The 25,289-nt window shown below is 44.4% G+C and overlaps 1 long non-coding RNA gene and 2 pseudogenes across 2 annotated transcripts in view; 2 read left to right on the top strand and 1 right to left on the bottom strand.

Moving 5' to 3' along the window:
* The window catches only part of LOC148522636 (uncharacterized), a 764,886-nt pseudogene that overhangs the window by 132,863 nt on the left and 606,734 nt on the right, over positions 1 to 25,289 (bottom strand). The window lies entirely within an intron of this gene.
* Positions 1 to 25,289, top strand: part of LOC148522640 (uncharacterized) — an 808,266-nt pseudogene that overhangs the window by 697,380 nt on the left and 85,597 nt on the right.
* On the top strand, positions 150 to 23,239 carry LOC148522642 (uncharacterized). The gene is made up of 3 exons (XR_015878529.1): positions 150 to 247; positions 4,354 to 4,449; positions 23,062 to 23,239. It is a non-coding gene; the product is annotated as an uncharacterized LOC148522642 (long non-coding RNA).

Here is a 25,289-nt window from a genome sequence, read left to right as displayed (position 1 = left end):
TTGCAGATAGTCAGATACAGGCAGCCCCAGTCTCCCTGACAGTGTACAGCTGCTATATCACTGGGAGAGGAGGAGACTGACACAGCCCAGACCCTGCTGCTGCTGAATCTGATTGGGGTCAGGCACAGAGTAGCTGTAATATAGGGAGCAGAGCTGCTGTGTGAGTAAAGGGGCTGTGCTGGCATCCTGCTGCACTAGCCAACATTAGCCTGTACAGAGAACGGCATATCCAGGAGAGCTGCAGCAGGTACTGTCCCAGTAACTGTACTGTTATCCTTTGTATCCCTATTACTGTACTTATACTATTCAAACTGTAGCTGTGATGTATCACTACTATTACTACTTATTTCACCAACACCTGCTGCTGTCATGTGTGTCCCAAGTACTGCACCCCTTCTATCATGTGTATCCCCCTACTACTACTACTATATCCCTGCTGTCATGTGTGTCCCTAGTACAACTACCACTACATCCCACGCTTCTATCATGTGTGTCCCTAGTACTACTACAAAATCCCTCCTGTCATGTGTGTCCCTATTACTGTACTTATACTATTCACAGCTGTGATGTGTCACAACTATTACTTCTATCACCACCACCTCCTGCTGAGTATTATGTCCCCCCTACTGCACTCCTGCTATCATGTGTGTTCCTACTACTGCACCCCTGCTGTAATGTGTGTCCCTAGTACTGCACCCCTGCTGTCATGTGTGTTCCTACTACTGCACCCCTGCTATCATGTGTGTCCCTACTACTGCACCCCTTCAATTATGTATCCCTACTACTGCACCCCTGCTGTCATGTGTGTGTGTCCCTACTACTAACCCCTGCTGTCATGTGTCCCTACTACTGCACCCCTGCTGTCATATGTGTCCCTACTACTGCTCTCCTGCTGTCATATGTGTCCCTACTACTGCACTCCTGCTGTCATGTGTCCCTCCTACTGCACCCCTGCTACCATGTGTCCCTCCTACTGCACCCCTGCTACCATGTGTCCCTCCTACTGCACCCCTGCTGTCATGTGTGTCCCTAGTACTGCACCCCTTCTATTATGTATCCATACTACTACACCCCTGCTGTCATGTGTGTGTCCCCACTACTCCACCCCTGCTATCATGTGTGTCCCTACTACTGCACCCCTGCTGTCATCTGTGTCCCTAGTACTGCACCCCTTCAATTATGTATCCCTACTACTGCACCCCTGCTGTCATGTGTGTGTGTCCCTACTACTAAACCCTGTCATATGTATCCCTACTACTGCACCCCTGCTGTCATATGTGTCTCTACTACTGCACCCCTGCTGCCGTGTCCCTCCTACTGCACCCATGCTACCATGTGTCCCTCCTACTGCACTCCTGCTATCATATGTGTCCCTACTTCTGCACCCCTGCTGTCATGTGTGTCCCTAGTACTGCACCCCTTCTATTATGTATCCATACTACTACACCCCTGCTGTCATGTGTGTGTCCCCACTACTGCACCCCTGCTATCATGTGTGTCCCTACTACTGCACCCCTGCTGTCATCTGTGTCCCTAGTACTGCACCCCTTCAATTATGTATCCCTACTACTGCACCCCTGCTGTCATGTGTGTGTGTCCCTACTACTAACCCCTGTCATATGTATCCCTACTACTGCACCCCTGCTGTCATATGTGTCCCTACTACTGCACTCCTGCTGTCATGTGTCCCTCCTACTGCACTCATGCTACCATGTGTCCCTCCTACTGCACTCCTGCTATCATATGTGTCCCTACTTCTGCACCCCTGCTGTCATGTGTGTCCCTAGTACTGCACCCCTTCTATTATGTATCCATACTACTACACCCCTGCTGTCATGTGTGTGTGCCCCTACTACTGCACCCCTACTATCATGTCCCTACTACTGCACACCTACTGTCATGTGTGTCCCTACTACTGCATTTATGCTGTCATGTGTATCCTTACTACTGCACCCCTGCTGCCATGTGTCCCTCCTACTGCATCCCTGCTGCCATGTGTCCCTCCTATTGCTCCCCTGCTATCATGTATCCCTACTACTGCACCCCTGCTGTCATGTGTGTCCCTAGTACTGCACCCCTTCTATTATGTATCCATACTACTACACCCCTGCTGTCATGTGTGTGTCCCCACTACTGCACCCCTGCTATCATGTGTGTCCCTACTACTGCACCCCTGCTGTCATCTGTGTCCCTAGTACTGCACCCCTTCAATTATGTATCCCTACTACTGCACCCCTGCTGTCATGTGTGTGTCCCTACTACTAACCCCTGTCATATGTATCCCTACTACTGCACCCCTGCTGTCATATGTGTCTCTACTACTGCACCCCTGCTGCCATGTGTCCCTCCTACTGCACCCATGCTACCATGTGTCCCTCCTACTGCACTCCTGCTATCATATGTGTCACTACTACTGCACCCCTGCAACCATGTGTGTCCCTACTACTGCACCCCTGCTGTCATGTGTGTCCCTAGTACTGCACCCCTTCTATTATGTATCCATACTACTACACCCCTGCTGTCATGTGTGTGTGCCCCTACTACTGCACCCCTACTATCATGTCCCTACTACTGCATCCCTGCTGTCATGTGTATCCTTACTACTGCACAGCTGCTATCATGTCCCTACTACTGCACCCCTACTGTCATGTGTGTCCCTAGTACTGCACCCCTTCTATTATGTATCCCTACTACTGCAACCCTGCTGTCATGTGTGTGTGTCCCTACTACTAAACCCTGCTGTCATATGTGTCTCTACTACTGCACCCCTGCTGTCATGTGTGTCCCTACTACTGCACCCCTGCTGTCATCTGTGTCCATCTGTGTCCCTAGTACTGCACCCCTTCTATTATGTATCCCTACTACTGCAACCCTGCTGTCATGTGTGTGTGTCCCTACTACTAAACCCTGCTGTCATATGTGTCCCTACTACTGCACCCCTGCTGTCATGTGTGTCCCTACTACTGCACCCCTGCTGTAATGTCCCTACTACTGCACCCCTACTGTCATGTGTGTCCCTACTACTGCACCCCTGCTGTCATGTCCCTACTACTGCAACCCTGCTGTCATGTGTCCCTACTACTGCACCCCTGCTGTCATGTGTGTCCCTACTACTGCACCCCTACTGTCATGTGTCCCTCCTACTGCATCCCTGCTGTCATGTGTGTCCCTACTACTGCACCCCTGCTGTCATGTGTGTCCCTACTACTGCACCCCTGCTGTCATGTGTGTCCCTACTACTGCACCGCTGCTGTCATGTGTGTCCCTACTACTGCACCCCTGCTGTCATGTGTGTCCTTACTACTGCACCCCTGCTATCATGCCCCTAATACTGCACCCCTGCTGTCTTGTGTGTCTTTACTACTGTACCCCTGCTTTAATGTCTCTACTACTGCACCTCTGCTGTCATGTGTGTCCTTTCTACTGCACCCCTGCTGTCATGTGTGTCCCTACTACTGCACCTCAGCTGTCATGTACCTACTACTGCACCCCTGCTGTCATGTGTGTCCTTACTACTACACCCCTACTGTCATGTGTGTCCTTACTACTGCTCCCCTGCTGTCATGTCCCTCCTACAGCACCCCTACTGTCATGTGTGTTCCTCCTACTGCACCCCTGCTGTCATGTGTGTCCCTCCTACTGCACCCCTACTGTCATGTGTGTCCTTACTACTGCACCCCTGCTGTCATGTGTGTCCCTACTACTGCACCCCTTCTATCATGTGTGTCCCTACTACTGCACCCCTTCTATCATGTGTGTCCCTACTACTGCACCCCTGCTGTCATGTATGTCCCTACTACTGCACCCCTGCTGTCATGTGTTTCCCTATTACTGCACCCCTGCTGTCATGTGTGTCCCTACTACTGCACCCCTTCTAACATGTGTCCCTACTACTGCACCCCTTCTAACATGTGTCCCTATTACTGCATCCCTGCTGTCATGTGTGTCCCTACTACTGCATCCCTGCTATCATGTGTGTCCCTATTACTGCACCCCTGCTGTCCTGTGTGTCCCTATTACTGCACCCCTGCTGTCCTGTGTGTCCCTATTACTGCACCCCTGCTGTCATGTGTGTCCCTACTACTGCATCCCTGCTGTCATGTGTGTCCCTACTACTGCATCCTTGCTAATATGTGTGTCCCTACTACTGCATCCCTGCTGTCATGCCACCCATGTATTATGTGTCTCTAGTTCTATTATTACTATTATAGTTTAGTTGGTGGTAACTGGTGACAATAATTTCAATATATACTGTTTAGATAAAGCATTTTTTAATCTTTAATGGTTTTGTTTATTTTATAGTTTATTTAATATTTTTCTTTCAATTTTAAGTTGTTTTTTTTATTGGAACAGAAAGACCAAATCTAATCTCTCAGATCGTCTGCAGTGTGCGAGCCGGCAAATCAGCGCATGTATATGCAAATGTACAAATCTTGGCCAGGAGAAGGGGTAAGTTATATTACTGCTCCAGGCCAGTACAGCTGCCCTAGTAATCTTTTATTGATACATTGTTGTTATAAGTGGCAATAAAAAAAACTGTCCTTATAGTCAGAAAAAGCATATATCTTCCATACATTAGGGGCATATTTATCACAATCCATATTTTTCAATGCAAAAACGGGACCTGGCGAAACTGTAAAATGCGACAAGTACTCTCAGATTTGGGAAAATCAGCCTGACACCCCTCAAAAGATGCACTGACATTGGGGATCGCTCTAGATAGACCTGCTGAAGGTATTTGGGGTACTTAAATGATGTCAATAGCTGCTATTTAGCATCTTTACATAAGTGGTGAAGAATATCATTTAGCATTATTTTTTGGTGAAATTAAGTAGTCCCAGCAAATTTGGGGTACATGAAAAGGGTTTAAAAAAACTTGAAAATCCACCTGCCGCTACCACCTGCAAACTTAAAATCACCTGGGGCATACTTGGGGACGCCCCTGGAGTCTATTTCCCTAGTTTTTAACTTTGTCCTCCAACTTTGGTCTTTTTCGTCCCCCAAAATTAAAGTGCTTTATTGGGGTATTTTTAAGTATTGTTTAAACTCTTATGACACAGTTTACCTTTGGGGAGCTGTCCCAAGGGTGCTGGGTGGTTTCCAGACATTTGTAGCCCCAACCCCAATTCTGCAATTTTTCCGACACCTATTCATAGTCGAATCTTTTTCACCTATTACATTGCATTGCGTTTTCACATACGCAAAAACAATTTGGAATTGAATACAGAGGAAACTTTCCAACTGGCGAAATGACGTCATCCGCGATACTTTTCAGCAATCTCGGCTTTTCGCATCAAATTGAATACAGGCCTAAATCGCAAAGTGTCAATTTTCACTCAAATTTCTTAAGAATCTCTTTCCAGGAGGCGGCTATAGATATACATTTATTTATATACCACTCCAAACACAACATATGCTGCATGTATGTCACCCATCTGCCCTCACTGCCAGCTTGGAATATACAGATACTTATACATATATATATATATTACTCCCAGCATAGCATATGCTGCATGTATGTCACCCATCTGCCCTCACTGCCAGCTTGGAATATACAGATACTTATACATATATATATTACTCCCAGCATAGCATGTGCTACATGTATGTCACCCATATGTCCTCACTGCCAGCTTGGAATATACACATACTTATACATATATATATTACTCCCAGCATAGCATGTGCTACATGTATGTCACCCATATGTCCTCACTGCCAGCTTGGAATATACAGATACTTATACATATATATATATATTACTCCCAACATAGCATGTGCTGCATGTATGTCACCCATATGTCCTCACTGCCAGCCTGTAATATACAGATACTTATACATATATATATTACTCCCAGCATAGCATATGCTACATGTATGTCACCCATATGTCCTCACTGCCAGCTGGGAATATACAGATACTTATACATATATATATTACTCCCAGCATAGCATATGCTACATGTATGTCACCCATATGTCCTCACTGCCAGCCTGTAATATACAGATACTTATACATATATATATTACTCCCAACATAGCATATGCTACATGTATGTCACCCATATGTCCTCACTGCCAGCTGGGAATATACAGATACTTATACATATATATATATATAAATATTACTCCCAGCATAGCATGTGCTACATGTATGTCACCCATATGTCCTCACTGCCAGCCTGTAATATACAGATACTTTTACATATATATATTGCTCCCAGCATAGCATGTGCTACATGTATGTCACCCATATGTCCTCACTGCCAGCCTGTAATATACAGATACTTATACATATATATATTGCTCCCAGCATAGCATGTGCTACATGTATGTCACCCATATGTCCTCACTGCCAGCCTGTAATATACAGATGCGTATACATATATATATATATATATATATATATATATATTACTCCCACCATAGCATGTGCTACATGTATGTCACCCATCTGTCCTCACTGCCAGCTTGTAATATACAGATACTTATACATATATATATTACTCCCAGCATAGCATGTGCTACATGTATGTCACCCATATGTCCTCACTGCCAGCCTGTAATATACAGATACTTATACATATATATATTACTCCCAGCATAGCATGTGCCACATGTATGTCACCCATCTGTCCTCACTGCCAGCCTGTAATATACAGATACTTATACATATATATATATTACTCAAAGCACAGCATGTGCCACATGTATGTCACCCATCTGCCCTTACTGCCAGTCTGTAATATACAGATACTTATACATATGTATATTCAGTGCCGGCCCTAAAAAATGAGGTGCCCTAAACAAGATTTTGTCTGGTGCCCCCATCAGATAATCCCAGGCTCTCTCCTCTTAGCACCCTTCTCCCATCACAGCACACTGCTATAACTAAAGAAAAGAGGGACAGGTGTTAGGAGAAATTTTCTTATACCCCCATCTCAGAAGGCATTCTATAGGGCACATTCTCCCCTCACAGCACTCCTCTTCCCTCACTGCACAGAACCCGTCACCCAACACAGTACCTCTAACAGCAGATTACAGCAGAGCACCCCTCACCCAGCACCCTTCACAGCACCCCTCACCCAGCACAGTACCTTTAACAGCAGATTACAGCAGAGCACCCCTCACCCAGCACAGCACCCCTCACCCAGCACAGTACCCCTCACAGTTTAGATTGTAGCACAGCACCCATCATCCAGCAAAGTACCCCTCACATCACAGATTACAGCACAGCACCCCTCACATCACAGATTACAGCACAGAACCCCTCACATCGCAGATTACAGCACAGAACCCCTCACATCGCAGATTACAGCACAGCACCCCTCACATCACAGATTAAAGCACAGCACCCCTCACATCACAGATTACAGCACAGCACCCCTCACATCGCAGATTACAGCACAGCACCCCTCACATCACAGATTACAGCACACCACCTCTCACAGCACAGATTACAGCACAGCACCCCTCACATCGCAGATTACAGCACAGCACCCCTCACATCACAGATTACAGCACAGCACCCCTCACATCGCAGATTACAGCACAGCACCCCTCACAGCACAGATTACAGCACAGCACCCCTCACATCGCAGATTACAGCACAGCACCCCTCACATCGCAGATTACAGCACAGCACCCCTCACAGCACAGATTACAGCACAGCACCCCTCACCCAGTATAGCACCACTCCCTCACCCAGCACAGTACCCCTCACAGCACAGCACCCATCACCCCATAGCCATCACAGCACCCCTCACAGCACAGATTACAGCATAGCACCCATCACCCCTCAGCCAGCATATCACCCCTCACACAGTCAGCACCCATCAATCACAGTACAGGCTGACCCCCACACCATACCCGCTGCATATAATTTTGTAGGGAACCCATGTAGGCTGTTGTAGCACATCAGTAGAATGGTAACAGATCATTGCAGCTTGTTGTTACCCCCTACCTCCTTCTATCTTGGTGGTCATTATCATCACTAGTCCACACACTGGGTACCTTCTTAGCAATGTGGATGATGAGAGTCCACCCATGCCCCTTGCCCACTCCCAATATGTCCCCCCATAGCAGTGTCATAAACACTGAGCCCCCACTCGCCATGTGTCTGCCTCCTACCCTCCCCCAAAAGCAGTGTCATCAGCCCTGAGCTCCCACACCCCCTTGTCTCTACCTCCAGTGAAAGTAAACACGCTTCCTGCCTGTCTGAGACTGAGCTCCGGCTCTGTGTTTAGCTGCTGCAGCCTCCTGACCTCTCCTGATTGTCTCGGAACGCTGAGATAGCAATCAGCACCCGAGCCAGCTCAAAGAAAAAGAATTCTACCACTGGCCCTAGGCTTGGGATGCCCCCTAGGCATTCCAGGTGCCCCTAGGCATTTGCCTAAAATGCCTATGCCTAGGGCCAGCCCTGTATATATTACTCCCAGCACAGCATGTGCCGCATGTATGTCACCCATCTATCCTCACTGCCAGCCTGTAATATACAGATACACATATATATATTACATGTATGTCACCCATCTGTCCTCACTGCCTGCCTGTAATATACAATAACAATAACCTGTACCAACTGCAGGTGAAAGATATATGATACAGTTACAACACCCCAGGTCCTCATGTCTGGACAATTTAACAGGCATGGTGTCCAATAAAACTCTCCCGAGAAACTACTATATTAACACCCTATGTGTCTCTATGGGGTCTATGTACTAAGCAGTGATAAGTGACAGAGTGAAAAGTGATAAGTCTCTGATAAGTGCCAGCCAATCAGCTTCCAGCCGTCACCTCACAGGCTGTGTTTGAAAAATGACAGTTGGGAGCTGATTGGCTGGTACCTTATCACAGACATCACTTTTCACCCTGTCACTTATCACTGCTTAGTACATATACATCTATATCTCTGTAACATAAGGCAAACTAATCAGCAATCTCATAAAAAGCAAGAAAGCGAAAATGTTTCATGAAGGCCCAGTGGATGTACAGCTTGTAGTGTGTAAATCCATTTGGCCTCTTTTTGTAAGAGCACTCATCCCTGATCTCCTCCTCTGGGTTTAGGGGGTAACCAGTCTATCATTTTGTAACAAATAGTTGACGATCCATGGTGATTAATCCTAAAGTGTCTGGCTACCGGTAAATCGCAACGTTTGCCTTCTATGGCTTCCCGGTTGCTGGAGCGGCGTAACGCCTTCTTTTCTTTCATTTGTCAAATAGTTTTGCCTAAATAATAATAATCCACATGGGCATCTTATATAGTACACTACGTATCGCGTAGTGCACATCAATGGAAATCTGATGTTAAACATTTTCTCCAATCTCGGGTGTGTGAATGTTCTACCTATTTCCAGATAGCTGCACGTAATACAACTCACACATCTGTAGTTTACGCGTCAGAAAGTGTGATGGCTTGGAGCTACCATGTTCACTAATATCATTCTTAACTACCCGGTCTTTGATATTTCTGCCACTTTTATATGATGGTAGGATGGTAAATCCTCTTAATGCAGATGTCTGTGGATTGTCCGCTATAATTGGCCATATCCCTTTGCTATTTTCATGAGATCTTGACTGGAAGTCGTATATTCTTGTGTCCACACAATCCGGTTATTGTACTGTACCTTTTGTTTATGAATTAATGTCTCACTTCTAGGGACCCTAAGTGCTCGCTGTTTGGCTTTATTAAAAGCTTTGTAATGGTATACTCCCTGGAGGAATTTATTCTTCATTTTGTCTATATGTACTAGTGCATTTTGTGGATCGCTACAGATCTGGATTGTTCTCAGGAATTGTGAATAAGGTATCCCCCATTTTGCAGAGGGTGGACAATGACATTCTGCCTGTAGCATCGTATTTCTATCCATATTTTTGTAGAATATAGATGTTTGTAGTTTTCCCATCTCTTGATCATAACATCCAAAAAGTGTACTGAATCGTAGGTTCTCACATACGTAAGTTTAATGGGAGAATTCTGATTACATTTACGTATGAGGGTCAGAAGTGACAATGGGCCTGATTCAGAGCCGCTCGCTATTTGCGGTCGTTCGTTTTATAAAAAGGGGTGGCTATTCAAATGAACCGTTCGCACTTTGCGGTTTGTTCACGCCTCTAAGTCTGAACGAGGGAGCAAAACTTGCGGTTGTAATTTTGGAAAAAACGCCCCCTTGCCGCTCGCACCATACATCATGTCCGCTATTTATTAGATTAATCGAGTACATCGTACAGCGTATGAACTGCTCGCTATTCTTGTGGTTGGTTTTTTCAACCGCTATTTTGCGAGCAGTTCTGAGTTAAAAAAAACCAAGTGACGTGGTCGATGACGCTGCTGGATTAATTATGCACTCCCTTAAAACGCCCGTTTTGACCTTTAAGCACGCCTGCGTTCTGTTCTCCACTCCCCGTTTTCAAGCACCTTCCCCTGTTACCACCCACATACGCCTCCTTCTGTCACTCAGAGTAGCAGGCATTCGCTATATAGCGAACAAACGATTTTCGGCCGCACTGAATGGTTCGCGCAGCGGCTTACGAGCGGCTCTGAATCAGGCCCAAAGTCATGAAGAAAAGTCACTGTTTAAAAATAAATTAAATACTTCAAAGTATATAAAATAGTCAACAACAGGACAAATAATTTAACAGGCAAAATATATGGAAAGCAACAGTAGTATATCTCTGATCTCTTATACTGTAAGTAAGGGGAAATAGAGGATAAGGGCCCTCATTCAGAGCCGGACGCTCTGAGCAGAGCGCACGCTCTGAATGAGGGCCGTCCTCCATAATTATGGAGCGTCCTTCAGGACGCTCGTATAGCTGTGGGTCACCACCCACAGCCTATACGAGCGTGCAGGTTGATGGCCACGATGGTCTTGACCATCGCGACCATCGCCACTGTGAGCCGGAGCCTGCAGTTGAGTTTCTCAACCGCAAGGCCCGGAGTGATTTTGGCTCTATCAGAGCCAAAATCACTCCCACTGACATCACTAGTGATGTCAGTGGGCCGGCTTCTGATGGTAGGCGTTCCCTTTGGAACGCCCCGTCTGGGAGGCACGCCCCCGGCACGCCCACCAAAGGGGGCGTGCTGTCAATCAACATCGACAGCACGCCCCCTTTGATCAGACACAACGAGCTAAGGAAAGTCCTTCGCTCGTCGCATCTGGCGCATGCGCACGACGGAGCTCCCTCCATCGTGCGCATTCGCAGTGCACACAATCGACCCACTTGCGAGCGGACAGCCGCTTGCGAGTGGGTCTGAATCAGGGCCAAGGTCATCTAAGGATTAATCCAATCCTTTTATACCACTGCTCAGAATAACCTGTGCTAGGTATGAATTATCTCAAACTGTGACTCATCATAGATGGTAACTCGTATAAACACATATAGGGAGATTGACTGCTCAACATGCTACATAAATAGCTTGAAATAGATCATAAATCAGTTGTCACAGGTCGTAACATATGTAACACCATGTCCTAATCCATACAGTTATACTATTTAGGGATACAGATTTAGAGGCCTATTCATCATAAATTACATTTACCTGGAGGTAATTAGGTTTAGAACTCACATGCAGTTTTACTTAATTACAGGATGAATTCATCATTCCCCCGCTCCATAACTATCTATGCCGAAAAGCTGTCATTTTTGCAATGACAGCTTTTCAGGAAATAGTTTTCCCTCACTACACTGCATTACCGGAGCTGGAAGAGTGCAAAGCATTCCTTTAGGGGGCGCTCATAGGCTAAACACATATTATATTATGTTCAGTAATGACCCTAAAGAATTATAAAATATAACTTTTATTAAATCATATATAAAACAGCTAAATATTTTTGGTTTTTATATATAATAAACTTCATAAAACTCTGTGTTGTCCAAAGTTATTCACGCTTTTATATCATTGTGTTTTTAATCCAATTTGTCTCACTAATTTTGAATGTACTCCTGACTGGTCACGATGGTCTTGACCATAGCGACCATCATCATGGCCGCTCGCAATAGCTGTGGGTGGTCACCCACAGCTAAGCGAGCGGCCAGGAGGCCGGTCCAAAAAAAAATAGACTGGCCCTGATTCAGAGCGAGCGCTCTGTCAGAGCGTCCGGCTCTGAATCAGGGCCTATTTCCCTTCCTTATATATATACATATAATTTTTAATGAATAATATGTAATTGAATTGTGTTTGTATCACACATAATGCAGGCCTGCATCCATTTCATATATTCATTATTATCTCGTATAATTATATATTATCTCCCACCAGGGATTAATACTAGTATGTATATATTTTTTAGTGTCTTTCTTAAGAGGTCTATAGTAACAGGTCAATTGACACACTGTAATTGTATCTATAGTTGAATGGCTACAACATATTGCAACTGTTTCATTTTCCATTGATGCTATTATGAGACCGTCAGTGAGCATATCTATAGCCCCTGATTCAGGTGTAGTAGCAATATCACCAACAGGAGTACAGCATGGTTAAATGGAACACATTAATAAACACCTGGCATACCGATGGTGCACGCCGCGTGCAATCCTGACACACGTTTCGCTATGTCAGCTTACTCATGATTGCTCCTAAGAGGCTGTGTGAGGTTGTCCTGAGGCCAGGAGGCAGTGGGTCTGATTAAGCAATGCACAACGGAAGTGCACTGCTGATCGCAGATTCCTGATTGACGGGAATCTGCGTGTGCGCAGGACCCATTCTGATAGTGTGCAGAATGGGTCCTGCGTAGTCACACGCAGACCCTTGAATGCCTCTGCCTGATTGACATGCATGCCTGCCCCATTTTCCGGGAGTGGCTAGCCCAGGATCTACGTTGATCAAGGTAATGTTCTGGGCTCACAAGCCGACCAGTCTGAGTATTTTTTCATATTTTTTACCTTTATTACTATTTCCAACACTTATTAGCTGCCTTCACACACCTGATACATTATAACACTTCACTGTCACTCTTTTTTCCATGTGACGCCCTGGGGAAGTCTTTGGCTGGCCTGTCTTTTGGGGTGCTCTGTACCCCAAATGTGAACCCCACAGTGTTGGGGACCTGCTCGATGAGGTGACCTGTACGCTGGTGGGCAGGCTCGTATCATTGGCCGCTGATATGCTAATTACCTCTGAAATTATATTTAATTACAAAATACATATAAATTTGAGCAGCAATGTTCATATAGTGCATCTGTAATTTCTTTTCCTGTGTATATTACTTTCAAATCTTAGCATGATAGCACCTTTCATTACTATTAAGGGTGTGCAGTCTAGAGCCCCTCTCTATACTATATTTTATGTGTATTATGTGTATTTATACACACATATATACATATAAAGTCTGAGATTACTTCAGTCTACATTGGCACCCCTCCCCCACCTCCCTATATATGTTTTTAAGCAGGGACCTAGCATGTGACTGCACCAGGTAATAGGAATAATCCAAAGTAAATCCTATATATATTTATATAGTGTCAGATTATATGGTATGAGCATTTTGGCGTGGGGCCCCCTGAGCTGTTCTGGCTGGGCCTCCTCAGGGCATCACCATCTAATACACAGTCACTGTTTATGTCACTTTGTTCATTATTCATGGATTTTTTCACAAGCAGTTTTTACCTTTTGGCTGGGCTGTCTTTTGGAGTGTCTTTGGAGTGCCCTACACCCCAAATGTGAACCCCAGAGTGTTAGGGACCTGCTCAATGAGGTGACCTGTACGCTGGTGGGCAGGCCTGTATTATTGGCCACTGATATGCTAACTACCTCTGAAATTATATTTAATTACAAAATACATTTAAATTTGAACAGTAATATTAATGTGATATTTTATATATTGGCTGGTGATTTATTATTGTTAAATTTTGATAACTAAACAATAATACCTACTCTGTCCTGGTGTGGAGTGAAATGGAGAAAATTACACACATGAGAGGTCTTGAACCACCCTCATATTATCACCGGACACAAGATGTCTAATGGGTATAAGGCCATCTCCAAATGATGTAATAAAAAGTTGCCTTTTTAATCATTAAAGCGATCATTCATTGGTTAACTCAAGTCATGTGAGCACTGACAAATTATTACAGGTGACTCTAATTTCTAATTTATTGTACTTGTGACCACTCTAGTTTGTTTTTTTCTTTTTATGTGATTCATTTTAATTGCTCAGGAGGCTGCCAATTATTATACCATGGCAATCTTTCAATTCCTATAATTTTTCCTCCTATTGATTTCTCCTATTGTTCTTATTTTATCCTTTGCTGCTTTGTACCAAACATGAGAGTCTATAGCCCAAAGCTGTGTCACTACATTCCTGTGTATCAAAGGAACATGATTAGACAGGATTACACAGTCGGGAAGCCGGCAGTCAGGATTCCATCCATCCGCTTCCCGACTGCTTCCCCTGTGCCTATATTACCTGAATCCATATTAGTACAATAGGGTAATATAGGTATATTGGAAAACTTGTTTCATCCCTTTGTTTCCTAATAATCTTATGTTTTATATTATACATCATTATTCTTTCACACATTGTTTGGTGTTTGTACAAATATAAACAGGGAAATAATGATGAATTAAGTGATTATTTAATGATTTGTTAAAGTTCATAATTCCCCATTGTATCCTTTATAATCAGAGTCAGATGTATTGTTATAATATACTATCAACATAAATTACGTTATAAAAGGGGCATCTAGGTGGCCACTCCATCATAGTATCGTACATATTACTCTGTGCATCAGGTTAGTATATATAAAGGGGTATCTATGTGGCAGTTCCATCATAGTATCTTACATATTACTCTGTGCATCAGGTTAGTATATATAAAGGGATATCTAGGTGGCAGCTCCATCATAGTATCTTTCATATTATCTGTGCATCAGGTTAGTATATATAATGGGGTATCTAGGTGGCAGCTCCATCATAGTATCTTTCATATTATCTGTGCATCAGGTTAGTATATATAATGGGGTATCTAGGTGGCAGCTCCATCATAGTATCTTACATATTACTCTGTGCATCAGGTTAGTATATATAAAGGGATATCTAGGTGGCAGCTCCATGAGAGTATCTTACATATTACTCTGTGCATCAGGTTAGTATATATAAAGGGGTATCTAGGTGGCAGCTCCATCATAGTATCTTTCATATTATCTGTGCATCAGGTTAGTATATATAATGGGGTATCTAGGTGGCAGCTCCATCATAGTATCTTACATATTACTCTGTACATCAGGTTAGTATATATAAAGGGATATCTAGGTGGCAGCTCCATGAGAGTATCTTACATATTACTCTGTGCATCAGGTTAGTATATATAAAGGGGTATCTAGGTGGCAGCTCCATCATAGTATCTTTCATATTATCTGTGCATCAGGTTAGTATATATAAAGGGGCATCTAGGTGGCAGCTCCATCATAGTATCTTACATATTACTCTGTGCATCAGGTTAGTATATATAAAGGGATATCTAGGTGGCAGCTCCATCATAGTATCTTTCATATTATCTGTGCATCAGGTTAGTATATATAAAGGGGTATCTAGGTGGCAGCTCCATCATAGTATCTTACATATGACTCTGTACATCAGGTTTGTATATATAAAGAGGTATCTAGGTGGCAGCACCATCATAGTATCTTACATATGACTCTGTACATCAGGTTTGTATATATAAAGAGGTATCTAGGTGACAGCTCCATCATAGTAACTTACATATTACACTTTGCATCAGGTTAGTATTAGGGGTGTGCACCGGCCACTTTTCGTGTTTTGTGTTTTGGTTTTGGATCTGGATCTTTCTTCGTGTTTTGGATCTGGATTGGTTTTGCCAAAACCACCCTTCCAAGTTTTGGGTTCTGGGTTTTGTGTTTTGGATCTGTATTTTTTTGAAAAAAAGCATAAAAACAGCTAAAATCACAGAATTTGTTGGTTTTTCTGCTCCTATGCTATTATTAACCTCAATAACCTTAATTTCCACTCATTTCCTGTCTATTCTGAACACCTCACACCTCACAATAGTGTTTTTATGTCCAAAAGGTTGCACCGAGGTAGCTGGATGACTATGCTAAGCGACACGAGTGGGCGGCACAAACACGTGACCCATCTAGGCGTGATACTGCAGTGGCAGACAGGATGGCAGTTTGAAAAACTAGGCCCCAAACTGTACATAATGCAAAGAAAAAAAAGAGGTGCCATATGGAATTGTCCTTGGGCCCTCCCACCCACCCTTATGTTGTATAAACAGGACATGCACACTTTAACAAACCAATAATTTCAGCGCCAGGGTCTGCCACACAACTGTGGCTGAAATGATTGGTTCGTTTGGGCCCCCACAACACAAGCTGGCAATTAATGTGTCCCTGCACAAACTGGCTCTACGGAGGCAAGATGTCATCCTCATCCTCCTCATCCACCGATTCCTCACCCTCTTCAGTGTGTACATCCTCATCCTCACAAAGTATTAACTCGTCCCCACTTGAATCCACCACCACAGGTCCCTCTGTACGTTCTGGAGGCTGGTCTCCCTGGAAGAGCTGATAATTCATTTTGATGAACATCATCTTCTCCACATTCTGTGGAAGCAACCTCCTACGCCTTTCGCTGACAAGGTTCCCGGCTGCACTAAACACTCTTTCGGAGTACACACTGGAGGGGGGGCAACTCAGGTAAAATAGAGCCAGTTTGTACAGGGGCCTCCAAATTGCCTCTTTTTCCTGCCAGTACAGGTATGGACTGTCTGACATGCCTACTTGGATGCTGTCACCGATCTAATCCTCCACCATTCTGTCAATGGTGACAGTATCATATGCAGTGACAGTAGACATGTCAGAAATTGTTGCCAGGTCCTTCAGTCCGGACCAGATGTCCAAACTTGGTCCTGCCTGCCCTGCATCACCGCCAGCGGGTTGCTTAGGATACCTAAGTTTTTTCCTGGCAGCCCCAGTTGCGGGAGAAAATGAAGAAGGAGCTGTTGACGTGTCACGTTCCGCTTCAGCTGACAGTGTGTTCACCAGCAGGTCTTTGCACCTCTGCAGGCTTGTGTCAGCCGGAAAGAGAGACACCACATAGGCTTTAAACCTAGGATCGAGCACAGTGGCCAAAATCTAGTGGTCTGATTTCAACAGATATGACCACCCTGGAATCCTGGCAAAGCGAATGAAGGGCTTCATCCACAAGTCCCACATGCTGAGCGGAATCGCTCCGTCTTAGCTCCTCCTTCACTTTCTCCAGCTGCTTCTGCAAAAGCCTGATGAGGGGAATGACCTGACTCAAGCTGGCAGTGTCTGAACTGACTTCACGTGTGGCAAGTTCGAAGGGCTGGAGAACCTTGCACAACACGGAAATCATTCTCCACTGCGCTTGAGTCAGGTGCGTACCCCCTCCTTTGCCTATGTCATAGGTGGATGTATAGGCTTGAATGGCCTTTTGCTGCTCCTCCATCCTCTGAAGCATATAGAGGGTTGAGTTCCACCGCGTCACAACCTCTTGCTTCAGGTGATGGCGGGGCAGGTTCAAGAGTGTTAGCTGGTGCTCCAGTCTTCGGCACGCAGTCGCTGAATGGCGAAAGTGGCCTGAAATTTTTCGGGCCACCCAAAGCTTCTCCTGCACGCCCCTGTCGCTTTTCAGAAAATTCTGCACCACCAAGTTTATTGTGTGAGCAAAACATGGGACGTGCTGGAATTTGCCCAGATGTAATGCCCGCACAATATTGGTCACGTTGTCAGATATCACAAATCCCCAGGAGAGTCTGAGTGGGGTAAGCCACTGGGCGATGATTTCCCTCAGTTTCTCTAAGAGGTTGTCGGCGGTGTGCCTCTTACTGAAACCGGTGATACACAGCGTAGCCTGCCTTGGAACGAGCTGGCGTTTCTGAGATGCTGCGACTGGTGACGCTGCTGCTGTTGCTGCGTAAGGTGATACATCTACCCAGTGGGCTGTCACAGTCATATAGTCCTTAGTCTGCCCTGTTCCACTTGTCCACATGTCCGTGGTTAAGTGGACATTGGGTACAACGGCATTTTTCAGGACACTGAGGACACTTTTTCTGACGTTTCTGTACAGTCTCGGTATCGCCTGCCTAGTGAAGTGGAATCTAGATGGGATTTGGAACCGGGGACACACTACCTCCAGCAATTGTCTAAATCCCACTGCACTAATGGCGGATACCGGACGCATGTCTAACACCAACATAGCAGTCAAGGCCTCAGTTATACGTTTTGCTTCAGGATGACTGCTGTTGTACTTCATCCTCCTCGCTAAGGACTGTTGGAGGGTCAATTGTTTAGTAAAAGTAGTGGTGTTCCTACTTCCTCTCTGGGATGATGAACGACTCCCAGCAGCAGCAACAGCAGCAGTGGCAGCAGGAGGCGTAGCAATGCAGGATCCTCCGGAGGAATCCCGGATAGGAGAGTCAGTCATGCCAGTGACATGGCCTGCAGGACTACTTCCGATCCTGACTAAGGAGGAAATTGACGAGGAGGGAGTTGACGGTGTGGTTTGCAGGCGCTTGGATACAACAGGACAACGGGATTTAGGTGTCCCTGGACTGCTTACAGTCTTAGCCAAAGTTTCTGAACTTGACAGTAACTTATTATGAACGCGCTGCAGGTGACGTATAAGGGAGGATGTTCCTAGGTGGTTAACGTCCCTACCCCTACTTATTCCACCTTTACATAAGGTACATATGGCAAGACAGTTGTTGTCCGGATTTGGATAGAAATATTGCCAGACCAAAGAGGTGGAATGTTTGGTCTTCTGCCCAGGCATGACCGTGATGGGCTTTTTCATCCCACGGACAACAACTGTCTCCCCCGGAGCCTGATTTAAACAAACCACATCACCATCAGAATCCTCCTCGCCAACTTCCTCCTCAGCGCCAGCTACACCAGTATCCTCATCCTGTTGTACTTCAACAGTGACATCTTCAATTTGCATATCAGCAAGTGGACTGTGGGTGCTCCTTTCAGCACTTGCAGGGGGCGTGCAAATGGTGGAAAGAGCCACCTCTTCCCGTCCAGTGCTGGGAAGGTCAGGCATCGCAACCACCACCACACTTGGACTCTCCTTGGGGATTTGTGATATCTTCTTAGAAAGCACAGTTCTTCGCTGTGCTTTTGCCAGCTTAACTCTTTTGATTTTTTTAGTGGGAGGAGGGCTTCCATCGTCAAGTGAAGCTGAACCACTAGTCATGAACATACTAGGGATCGACCTTAGCCGTTCCTTGCCACTCTGTGTCGTAAATGGCATATTGGCAAGTTTACGTTTCTCTTCAGATGATTTAAATGTTTTTTTCAAGGTCATTTTCCTGAACTTTGTCATTTGGGATTGTATGTGCCCTCTATTATGACATTGGGCATCGGCCTTGGCAGACGACGTTGATGGCATGTTATCGTCTATGTCATGACTAGTGGCAGCAGCTTCAGCACTAGGAGGAAGTGGTTCTTGATCTTTCTCTATTTTATTTTTATCGGAGAAAGTTTGGTCCTCCATTTATGTTATATCGATTTGATATATACGTGCGGCTAAACACAGAAAATATTTTTTTATTTTTGCTGAAGAGTAGTGCACTTTGTGGGTTACACCAGCCTTTAAGAAATGAGCCAGCTGGCTCTTTACTTATGGGACAAAGGCGCACGCTTGGCGCTGCTCCTTTGTTGTTGCACGTGCGGCTACTGCACACACAATTCACAAACACAGAAAATAATTTTTTTTTTGGTTTGGACTGGAGTGTACTTTGGTGGTTACAGCACCCTTTAACGGTCAAGCCAGCCGGCCCTTTACTTATGACACAGGCGCATGCTTGGCACTACTTTGGTGATGCACGTGCGGCTACTGCGCACACAATTCACAAACACAGAAAATATATATTTTTTTGGTCTGGACTGGAGTGTACTTTGGGGGTTACAGCACCCTTTAACGGTCAAGCCAGCCGGCCCTTTACTTATGACACAGGCGCACGCTTGGCACTACTTTGTTGATGCACGTGCGGCTACTGCGCACACAATTCACAAACACAGAAAATATATATTTTTTTGGTTTGGACTGGAGTGTACTTTGGGGGTTACAGCACCCTTTAATGGTCAAGCCAGCCGGCCCTTTACTTATGACACAGGCGCACGCTTGGCACTACTTTGTTGATGCACGTGCGGCTACTGCGCACACAATTCACAAACACACAAAAAATATTATTTTTTTAGCACTTGGGGGGAGCACCCCTGATGGACAGAGCACCCCCTGGACAACACTACAGCACCCCTTTAGGACTGGGACACTGCACAGGACTTTGGAGTGGACACAGCCCCTATGGAGAACTGACTGCACAACACAGTCCAGCCAGCCCCTATTTACTTTGAAGTAGTGGACACAGCCCCTATTAACAACAGCAGCACAGCACAACACAGCCAGCCCCTATGGACTTTGAAGTAGTGGACAACAGCAGCACAGCGCAGCACAGCACAGCACAACACTACTCTGCACTACACTACACTACACAGCCCAGCCAGCCCTAACTCCCACCCTCCCTCTTCACTGTCCACAGCCGAGTGAGAATATGGCGCCAACGCAGGTACCTTATATAGGATCCAAAACCCGCGAGACTCGGAAGGCGGGATAATGACGTTTTGCCTCGATTTCAGATCCGAGTCAGGCGGGAAAAGTCGAGCCTGACTCGGATCGGCCTCGGATCGGGAGGGCTCGGGGGGGTTCGGATTTCAGAAATCCGAACTCGCTCACCCCTAGTTAGTATATATAAAGGGGTATCTAGGTGGCAGATCCATCATAGTAACTTACATATTACTCTTTGCATCAGATTAGTATATATAAAGGGGTATCTAGGTGGCAGATCCATCATAGTAACTTACATATTACTCTGTGCATCAGGTTAGTATATATAAAGGGGTACATAGGTAACAGCTCCATCATAGTATCTTACATATTACTTTGTGCATCAGGTTAGTATATATAATGGGGTATCTAGGTGGCAGATCCATCATAGTATATTACATATTACTCTGTGCATCAGGTTAGTATATATAAAGGGGTTTCTAGGTGGAAGCTCCATCATAGTATCTTACATATTACTCTATGCATCAGGTTAGTATATATAAAGGCTTATCTAGATGGTAGCTCCATAACAGTATCTTAAATATTTATTTGTTAGTTTAGGTATTAAGTCACCTATTGTTTGAATCTTACATTATACTAATTCACTCACTTAAATATTAAGTAGAAATAACCACATGGACACCTATATGGAATTAAAAGTGGATATAGCCAAAATATATTGATCAATTTGTAATTAGAAAGGTGGTGGCAGTAAAAAAGCAGTGCTCCAAGGCCACAGCCCGGCAAATATATTTGACTAAATAAATAAGAGGCCTGAGGTAGAACCATTCTCCCTTAATTAGCATAGCCCTGACCCGTCCTTAAGATGATGGCCCGGTCCTCCCCCCAAGGGGAATGACCAACTTGCTGCTATCAAAAGGCAAATGCTACCTAGGCACTCTTATGCTATAATAGGCCGCATAGGAGCACTGCTTCCCACCAAGCTGCACCTCCACCTGTTGGAAGGAAAAAATTTGAAATTGCACAGTCCAACAACATTTTCAATAATTGCATACAAAGCAGCTGGGAAAAAGACAGAGGGACAGATAAATCACAGATAAATAGCACTATAACGATGATACTCAGCCCAGCCTAGATCCAAAACTGGAAAAGAGGAAGAGGTCTCCTCTTCCAGACTATTTATAATGAATAGTAGGGGCCTTGGCCCTTATTTCTGCCATAGGCTACTATTTTGATGGACACCTTTCTGGCTAGGCCCCCTCCTCTCCTTTATCCCCTGGTGAACTAGCAATATTCCATCACTAAACAGGGTGCTTATCTTTCCTCAAACTTATTCAAGTATTTGGATCTATTTTTATTTTTATATACAGTCCTGATACTCTCTTACTAAGACAAACACATACACTGACAAACATGTGCATATTAATTTCATATCACATATGTAGCCATTTGTTTTTATAAGAACTTTAACTTTTCTAATTAAGGCACGTAAGGAGGTTTGGTGCTAGGGAACTTTTCTGACACCTCCTGCTTAAATCCAGAAGGATCATGAGGCCCTATTCCCTAGCACCAAATATATCTCTTAATTTGAAAATTCCTATTTATCCTTTAAAATCCTGGTATCTCATACGACAATGATCACTGTGACTATGAGATGGTCACACTATCCCCATTCCCATGGTGTGTTCAGAGATGATGGTGGCATCCTGGTGCATCAGCTGACAGTAGGTGTGACCGGATCGATAACATGTGTTACTAGTGCTCACTCTAGGAACGGCACTAGGCAGGTCCCCGGACCTAGATAAAGGGAACATCTGGTGCGCCTGAAAATGGGGCATGACCAAGGAAAAGGGGGCGTGTCTTTAAGATGCATCCCCTTTTCATCACTTTTGGGGGCGAACCCGGCAATTACGGACATGCCGGGCTGCCCCCAAGCACTGCTGTGTATGTGAATAGATGCCTGGCATCCATTCACTGGCAGTGACTGCTAGACCACAGTTTTCCCAACCTGCCGGATACTGTGACCCGTGGGTGTGTACGGCACCCATGGGTGTGTACGGCACCCGCAGGCTGTTTTAGTGGGACAGCGCGCTGGTGGGGAGGGTGCTTTTTGCCCTTTAAAAATAATCCAGGATGCCCCCCCCTAAAACTGTCTAGCAGGAACGTTATGTTTCCCATTTATGGTCAGTGCAGGGGTGAGTAATGTATAATCTGCACATACTAAGGTCACAGTATGAGGATTATACAATTATCATAGTAACATTAATAGACCGTGTGTAAGTATTGGTATCTGCTGCAGGAGGGTAGAGGTCTCTGTGCTGCACATCTAACTAGAATGGGGATCTAGCAATTTGGTAACAGACACAAACATGAAAACAGTGGTCAGTGACTTGGTGATATGTTATTGTATATAAATATACATCATGTTCCTTATACAATATAACTTATCTACCATAAAAGTAGAATTACCCTGATAACTTTTATACATTTACATAATTTTATTCTTACAGGACAAAAAAGGAGCAGGATTCCCACTAAGAATATTAGAAGACATTTTGGAAAGGGACATTATTCTTAGTCCAAGCCAACTACAAACGTCATTTCTTCTTACACCTCTGGAGGATTCACAAAATCTTTGTGGATAGAAGAAACATTTAACAAGTAATTAGTTTTGCATCTAATAATGAGTCTCACAGGAGAGAAACTGCATCTGTGCTCTGAGTGTGACAAAAGCTTTATATATAAATCACATCTTATCACACATCAGAGGATTCACACAGGAGAGAAACCATTTACATGTTCTGAATGTAGCAAATGTTATTCTGAGAAGTCAAATCTTCTTATACATCAGAGGAGTCACACAGGTGAGAAACCATTTAAATGTACTGAATGTAGCAAGTGTTTTTCCCAGAAGTCGGAACTTGTTAAACATCAGAGGAGTCACACAGGTGAGAAACCATTTAAATGTACTGAATGTAGCAAGTGTTTTTCCCAGAAGTCAAATCTTGTTACACATCAGAGGAGTCACACAGGTGAGAAACCATTTAAATGTACTGAATGTAGCAAGTGTTTTTCCCAGCAGTCAAATCTTGTTATACATCAGAGGAGTCACACAGGAGAGAAACCATTTACATGTTCTGAATGTAGCAAGTGTTTTACCAACAAGTCACAACTTGATAGTACCAGAGGAGTCACACAGCAGAGAAACCATATTAATGCTCTGAATCCAAGATGTGCTTTGCTAGAAAGATACTGTAAGAGTCAGTTTGAGGGTCAGAATGTATTATGTGTTTATTAAGTAAGTTACCTTGTTTCACTTCTATATGTTTACATGCAAGGTCATTTATTTTCTAAATGTGACAAGTGTTTTATTTAAATCTTGTTAATGGCTGGAGAGTAGAAACATGTATAGTTGATCCCCTGCACCAGTGTAATGTAATAAACAATGTGTATGGAAAATCCCACAAAATGTATTCTGTAAAAGGACGTTTATATTGAATAATATCAGTGAAATTTAAGAAAATAAACATAGTAAGTGAAGTGACAAATAGTTGTGAAAAAGTAATAAATAATATCAATGGGGCTGGTGTGTTGAAGATGCATCTGATGGTGCCACTAATCTCTGAAATATACAGCTTCTCTGATTTACAGCAGCTCCTATCAGTGCTGGGTTTTCTTCCATGGAGTCGATTCAATTACAGAGAAATTCCTCACATCTGTGAATAAGTGCAGCTATATGTCATAGTTACAATACCACCAGGCTCACAGATTTGTGTTTGCACCCTATAGTGATACATACGGTACAAATATTCATGAGTCCATGGTGAGAGCAGGTTATGAGGTGGCCGAGTTGTGGAGCTGTTGATGGCATTTCTGCACCATTACAATGCTAAATGGAACCCATCATGTCTAATTGAATTGATCGCTATGACTGGCAGAGTTATGTGTATTGGGCACGAATCACTACATGCTGCCCTGTATCAGCCTACAGGTCTCATCTCTGATCTCTCTTATTCCTCATTATTCTTTAATTTCAACCTTATTCTTTCTATTGTTTACATCTATTTTTTGTACTATGTACTATAAAGTAAAATGGTGCAACTAAGACACTGGTCATCTGTATCCTATAGCAAGATTATTACATTTGTTATCTTGTTACCAACCAATAGACAGATAGTAGCTGATATAAGGTTACTATGGGTATATAAATACAGGATCTTCCTGCCAGTCAGGAATTACTCAGTAGGACAGATACATAGTGTTCCCTGCTGGCTTCTGTCTTTCCTTGTATCCTGCCCTCCAGAGGAACAACTGAGACTAAAACATTTATAAGATAAAATAGTCGGGCGCCCACCTGTTGTACCTGATTATGGCTGGCAGCTCTCAGGGGCGTCCACCAATGCCCTAATCCCAAAGCTAAAGAATGCAAAAAAATAAATTGAATGAATGGAGAAATTCTCGTAGGGTGTCGCCGGATCAGCTGGCAGAGTTGCACATTTGATTGTTATCACTGGAGCCCCTTGGATTAGTGTGGATATCAGCACTTATTATAGCCCGCTACATACCTTGGTGCAGGACATTTAAACTCTGGAGACACCGCAAGTCACTACCGGGCTAGTAACAGGACGGTGTCATGAGGTGACGTTATTCCTAAGATCCAATTATTCTCCACCTATGATGCAGACGGGGAGAACACATCCCTGTGCAGGGGCTCACAGGACACAGCCGTGACTGTGGG

The sequence above is a fragment of the Taudactylus pleione genome, unplaced genomic scaffold (genome assembly GCF_031769625.1).
Source record: "Taudactylus pleione unplaced genomic scaffold, aTauple2 ptg000145l, whole genome shotgun sequence".
In the NCBI taxonomy this organism is placed as follows: Eukaryota; Metazoa; Chordata; class Amphibia; order Anura; family Myobatrachidae; genus Taudactylus; species Taudactylus pleione.
This window is presented reverse-complemented; position numbering and strand designations above follow the sequence as displayed.